The sequence below is a fragment of the Aedes albopictus genome, chromosome 2 (assembly GCF_035046485.1).
Source record: "Aedes albopictus strain Foshan chromosome 2, AalbF5, whole genome shotgun sequence".
NCBI lineage: Eukaryota > Metazoa > Arthropoda > Insecta > Diptera > Culicidae > Aedes > Aedes albopictus.
This window is the reverse complement of record NC_085137.1, coordinates 162,734,609-162,740,475: the sequence shown is the minus strand read 5'-3', so window position 1 is coordinate 162,740,475 and position 5,867 is coordinate 162,734,609.

The following is a 5,867-nucleotide window of genomic DNA, read 5'->3' as shown; positions in this document are numbered from 1 at the left end:
TTTCAATTCCACAATTCCTAGATTCTCAGTGATTGAGAACACTTTTTGAAGAACCTTCTCTCTGACCCAGAGGCGGGCAGGCGAAAACACACTGAAGCACACTACTCCACAACACGTACCAATGTATACGCGCCCCGGTTCGTTGTTCGTCCGAACGCGTTGGCCGACCGTCGAAAACTGAACCACTCGCTCGAGTGCGGGACTATTGATAGCGACCTACCAACCAAAAACGGAAAAACCGATATGCTTGTGTGTGCGCCTATGGGAGGCAAACGCTGAACGAACAGCATAAAGCTCCGCGTATACTGTATAGCGAGCATCAACCATCGGCGTAGCTATAGGGAATTGTAGAGCATTAGGGTCAGATATGCGGTAAACACTCAAATTCAGGATGACGGATTCGATTTCCGGTCGATTCATGGTATTTTATTAACTCAGCATCACTGCCATCACTGCAAGGAGGCGAAGACGTGTTTTCTCGAGAAAACCATCCGGAAGTCACACTGGACTTTGATGAAAAATTTCTTCGAAAGTTCCTCTATGAATTCTACTGGGAGTTTCTGCAAGACTTCCTCCAGAACTACTTCAAAAATCTCATCACGAGTTCTTCCAGGAAGTTATCGAAGGAAACCATGCGGGAGTTTCTCCAGGATATTCTAGAGGTCCTCCGGGAGTTCCTGCACAGGAGGTCCTCCGAGAGTTCCTCCACAGAAGGCCCTGTCCTCCCGGAGTTCCTCCACAGAAGGCCCTGTCCTCCCGGAGTTCCTCCACAGAAGGCCCTGTCCTCCGGGAGTTCCTCCACAGGAGGTCCTGTCCTCCGGGAGTTCCTCCACAGGAGGTCCTGTCCTCCGGGAGTTCCTCCACAGGAGGTCCTGTCCTCCGGGAGTTCCTCCACAGGAGGTCCTGTCCTCCGGGAGTTCCTCCACAGGAGGTCCTGTCTTCCGGGAGTCCCTCCACAGGACGTCCTGTCCTCCGGGAGTTCCTCCCCAGGAGGTCCTGTCCTCCAGGAGTTCCTCCAAAGGAAGTCCTCCGGGAGTTCCTCTACAGAAGTCCTACGGGAGTTCCTCTACAGAAAGCCCTCCAGGAGTTCCTTCGGGAGGTGCTCCAGGAGTTCCTTCGGGAGGCCCTCCAGGAGTTCCTTCGGGAGGTCCTCCAGGAGTTCCTTCGGGAGGTCCTCCAGGAGTTCCTTCGGGAGGTCCTCCAGGAGTTCCTTCGGGAGGTCCTCCAGGAGTTCCTTCGGGAGGTCCTCCAGGAGTTCCTTCGGGAGGTCCTCCAGGAGTTCCTTCGGGAGGTCCTCCAGGAGTTCCTTCGGGAGGTCCTCCAGGAGTTCCTTCGGGAGGTCCTCCAGGAGTTCCTTCGGGAGGTCCTCCAGGAGTTCCTTCGGGAGGTCCTCCAGGAGTTCCTTCGGGAGGTCCTCCAGGAGTTCCTTCGGGAGGTCCTCCAGGAGTTCCTTCGGGAGGTCCTCCAGGAGTTCCTTCGGGAGGTCCTCCAGGAGTTCCTTCGGGAGGTCCTCCAGGAGTTCCTTCGGGAGGTCCTCCAGGAGTTCCTTCGGGAGGTCCTCCAGGAGTTCCTTCGGGAGGTCCTCCAGGAGTTCCTTCGGGAGGTCCTCCAGGAGTTCCTTCGGGAGGTCCTCCAGGAGTTCCTTCGGGAGGTCCTCCAGGAGTTCCTTCGGGAGGTCCTCCAGGAGTTCCTTCGGGAGGTCCTCCAGGAGTTCCTTCGGGAGGTCCTCCAGGAGTTCCTTCGGGAGGTCCTCCAGGAGTTCCTTCGGGAGGTCCTCCAGGAGTTCCTTCGGGAGGTCCTCCAGGAGTTCCTTCGGGAGGTCCTCCAGGAGTTCCTTCGGGAGGTCCTCCAGGAGTTCCTTCGGGAGGTCCTCCAGGAGTTCCTTCGGGAGGTCCTCCAGGAGTTCCTTCGGGAGGTCCTCCAGGAGTTCCTTCGGGAGGTCCTCCAGGAGTTCCTTCGGGAGGTCCTCCAGGAGTTCCTTCGGGAGGTCCTCCAGGAGTTCCTTCGGGAGGTCCTCCAGGAGTTCCTTCGGGAGGTCCTCCAGGAGTTCCTTCGGGAGGTCCTCCAGGAGTTCCTTCGGGAGGTCCTCCAGGAGTTCCTTCGGGAGGTCCTCCAGGAGTTCCTTCGGGAGGTCCTCCAGGAGTTCCTTCGGGAGGTCCTCCAGGAGTTCCTTCGGGAGGTCCTCCAGGAGTTCCTTCGGGAGGTCCTCCAGGAGTTCCTTCGGGAGGTTCCTCCAGGAGTTCCTTCGGGAGGTCCTCCAGGAGTTCCTTCGGGAGGTCCTCCAGGAGTTCCTTCGGGAGGTCCTCCAGGAGTTCCTTCGGGAGGTCCTCCAGGAGTTCCTTCGGGAGGTCCTCCAGGAGTTCCTTCGGGAGGTCCTCCAGGAGTTCCTTCGGGAGGTCCTCCAGGAGTTCCTTCGGGAGGTCCTCCAGGAGTTCCTTCGGGAGGTCCTCCAGGAGTTCCTTCGGGAGGTCCTCCAGGAGTTCCTTCGGGAGGTCCTCCAGGAGTTCCTTCGGGAGGTCCTCCAGGAGTTCCTTCGGGAGGTCCTCCAGGAGTTCCTTCGGGAGGTCCTCCAGGAGTTCCTTCGGGAGGTCCTCCAGGAGTTCCTTCGGGAGGTCCTCCAGGAGTTCCTTCGGGAGGTCCTCCAGGAGTTCCTTCGGGAGGTCCTCCAGGAGTTCCTTCGGGAGGTCCTCCAGGAGTTCCTTCGGGAGGTCCTCCAGGAGTTCCTTCGGGAGGTCCTCCAGGAGTTCCTTCGGGAGGTCCTCCAGGAGTTCCTTCGGGAGGTCCTCCAGGAGTTCCTTCGGGAGGTCCTCCAGGAGTTCCTTCGGGAGGTCCTCCAGGAGTTCCTTCGGGAGGTCCTCCAGGAGTTCCTTCGGGAGGTCCTCCAGGAGTTCCTTCGGGAGGTCCTCCAGGAGTTCCTTCGGGAGGTCCTCCAGGAGTTCCTTCGGGAGGTCCTCCAGGAGTTCCTTCGGGAGGTCCTCCAGGAGTTCCTTCGGGAGGTCCTCCAGGAGTTCCTTCGGGAGGTCCTCCAGGAGTTCCTTCGGGAGGTCCTCCAGGAGTTCCTTCGGGAGGTCCTCCAGGAGTTCCTTCGGGAGGTCCTCCAGGAGTTCCTTCGGGAGGTCCTCCAGGAGTTCCTTCGGGAGGTCCTCCAGGAGTTCCTTCGGGAGGTCCTCCAGGAGTTCCTTCGGGAGGTCCTCCAGGAGTTCCTTCGGGAGGTCCTCCAGGAGTTCCTTCGGGAGGTCCTCCAGGAGTTCCTTCGGGAGGTCCTCCAGGAGTTCCTTCGGGAGGTCCTCCAGGAGTTCCTTCGGGAGGTCCTCCAGGAGTTCCTTCGAGAGGTCCTCCAGGAGTTCCTTCGGGAGGTCCTCCAGGAGTTCCTTCGGGAGGTCCTCCAGGAGTTCCTTCGGGAGGTCCTCCAAGAGTTCCTGCGGGAGGTCCTCCAGGAGTTCCTTCGGGAGGTCCTCCAGGAGTTCCTTCGGGAGGTCCTCCAGGAGTTCCTTTAGGAGGTCCTCCAAGAGTTCCTTTAGGAGGTCCTCCAGGAGTTCCTTTAGGAAGTCCTCCAAGAGTTCCTTTAGGAGGTCCTCTAGGAGTTCCTTTAGGAGGTCCTCCAGGAGTTCATTACTGGGTTTCAGGGTAATGCAATATGCCGTACATCCTTAATTCACAAATACAATAAGTTAAAAAAAAAACTTTCATTCAAAACAAAACAAATTGGGAAGCTGGCTGACATTCCCTCGGCCTTTCCAAGACAACCCCTAGAATACATCCTAGCTACGCCAGTGACACCATCACAACACTATCGTTCGCAGAACATTCACCAATACCACCCCACGTCAGAACGAAATCCAGTCAACATTGGAACACCCTTCCGCCTTACGACCACCCCCCAAGGCAACCATTTCTCCATGCCGCATTCAAACTACTGAAGCGCAGAGAACTTGTGACGACGACGTACGGATAGCTTATTACGGCATCGATGCACAACAAAAACATCGACAGCCACACGCACACTACGGCAACGATCGACTACGACGACGACAACACGGTCGGTATCATTTGCGCGGGGTGCGGTTGGGTTGGGGACCGTCGTCGTCGTACAGCAGTGCGCGGTGAATAGCAGACATACACACACCCACCCACCACCCATCCCATCCATCCGCGCACAGCTACCGTAATGGACCGGGGCTTCCACCCACCAGCAGCGCGCAGCACCCGTCCAGAGCAGCAGTGGCAGGCAGTGGATGAAGAGCGTAAAGGGAACGAGAACGAGTCTCGTGTTTCTAGCACTGCTGTGCCTAGCGGTTCCTGCATCATCATAGAAGAGCATCATCATCGAGTCGTCGTCGTCGTCGTTGTCGTTGCTGGATGTCGTTCGTTTGGGATTGTCAGCTTCTTCTTCCACAAGGGGGAGACATTGCAATGTGAGGCTTGGTATTCCTGTGGGAGCTTGAACCAGCAGTGTACGGAATCGTAGCTTACAGGCGGCGAAGCTCGTCACTGGGTAGGGTGTGTGTGGTGTTCATCGAGCGCGCAAACGACTTCGTCAAAATAGATTCGACTGATAATGGTTGTGGGGGTGGGTGGAGGAGAGGGATTCAATGGGTGGTTGTGACCGTTCGCATAAAGTGCATGGATCGGGGCTCGGAAAAGAGATGCCAAGCATATATTAAAGCTCTCTGAGTTGAAAGCTAGGAGGATTTACAGTTTTGCGATTAGAACTCTTCACGAGATTTTTGGTGAGGTAACCGATCTAGGAGTACGTATGGGAGTACGTGCAGAGAATGAAAGACTCCCGGCCTTTGGCCACCAGGAGATTGAGGAGGAAGTTGACCGCTGGAACGTAATGTCGTCCGTAAAGCCGATGAAAGCTACTCTCAACAAGAACTTTAACCTCAACACCTCGTCGTACATGACATTCCATAACACCGGATCCAGGATAGAACCTTGCGGGATTCTTGTGGTTATGTGAAAGCACTTTGTAAACTGAACCAAGAACTGAACTGAACTGAAAGTAACTTCTATACCAGGGTACCCCCAGAAGCAAAGCTCATCGGTAACAGCTGCCCAACTGGCGATATTGAACGTGTTCCATACATTCAGAGTCACTACTTCACAGTATCGAATCCTCCTCCTCTGGAGCGCTATCTCGGCGGTCTTTGTAACCGACAAGATAGCGTCCTCCACAGAAAGTCCTCCGGGAGTTCCTCCACAGGAGTTCCTCCACAGGAGGTCCTCCGGGAGTTCCTCCACAGGAGGTCCTCCGGGAGTTCCTCCACAGGAGGTCCTCCGGGAGTTCCTCCACAGGAGGTCCTCCGGGAGTTCCTCCACAGGAGGTCCTCCGGGAGTTCCTCCACAGGAGGTCCTCCGGGAGTTCCTCCACAGGAGGTCCTCCGGGAGTTCCTCCACAGGAGGTCCTCCGGGAGTTCCTCCACAGGAGGTCCTCCGGGAGTTCCTCCACAGGAGGTCCTCCGGGAGTTCCTCCACAGGAGGTCCTCCGGGAGTTCCTCCACAGGAGGTCCTCCGGGAGTTCCTCCACAGGAGGTCCTCCGGGAGTTCCTCCACAGGAGGTCCTCCGGGAGTTCCTCCACAGGAGGTCCTCCGGGAGTTCCTCCACAGGAGGTCCTCCGGGAGTTCCTCCACAGGAGGTCCTCCGGGAGTTCCTCCACAGGAGGTCCTCCGGGAGTTCCTCCACAGGAGGTCCTCCGGGAGTTCCTCCACAGGAGGTCCTCCGGGAGTTCCTCCACAGGAGGTCCTCCGGGAGTTCCTCCACAGGAGGTCCTTGTTACAAAAATAAAAGAAATTAATTATTACAAAGGATTAACATATCACAACATATAGAACCTTACAAATACACAAATTAGGAACATCACAAA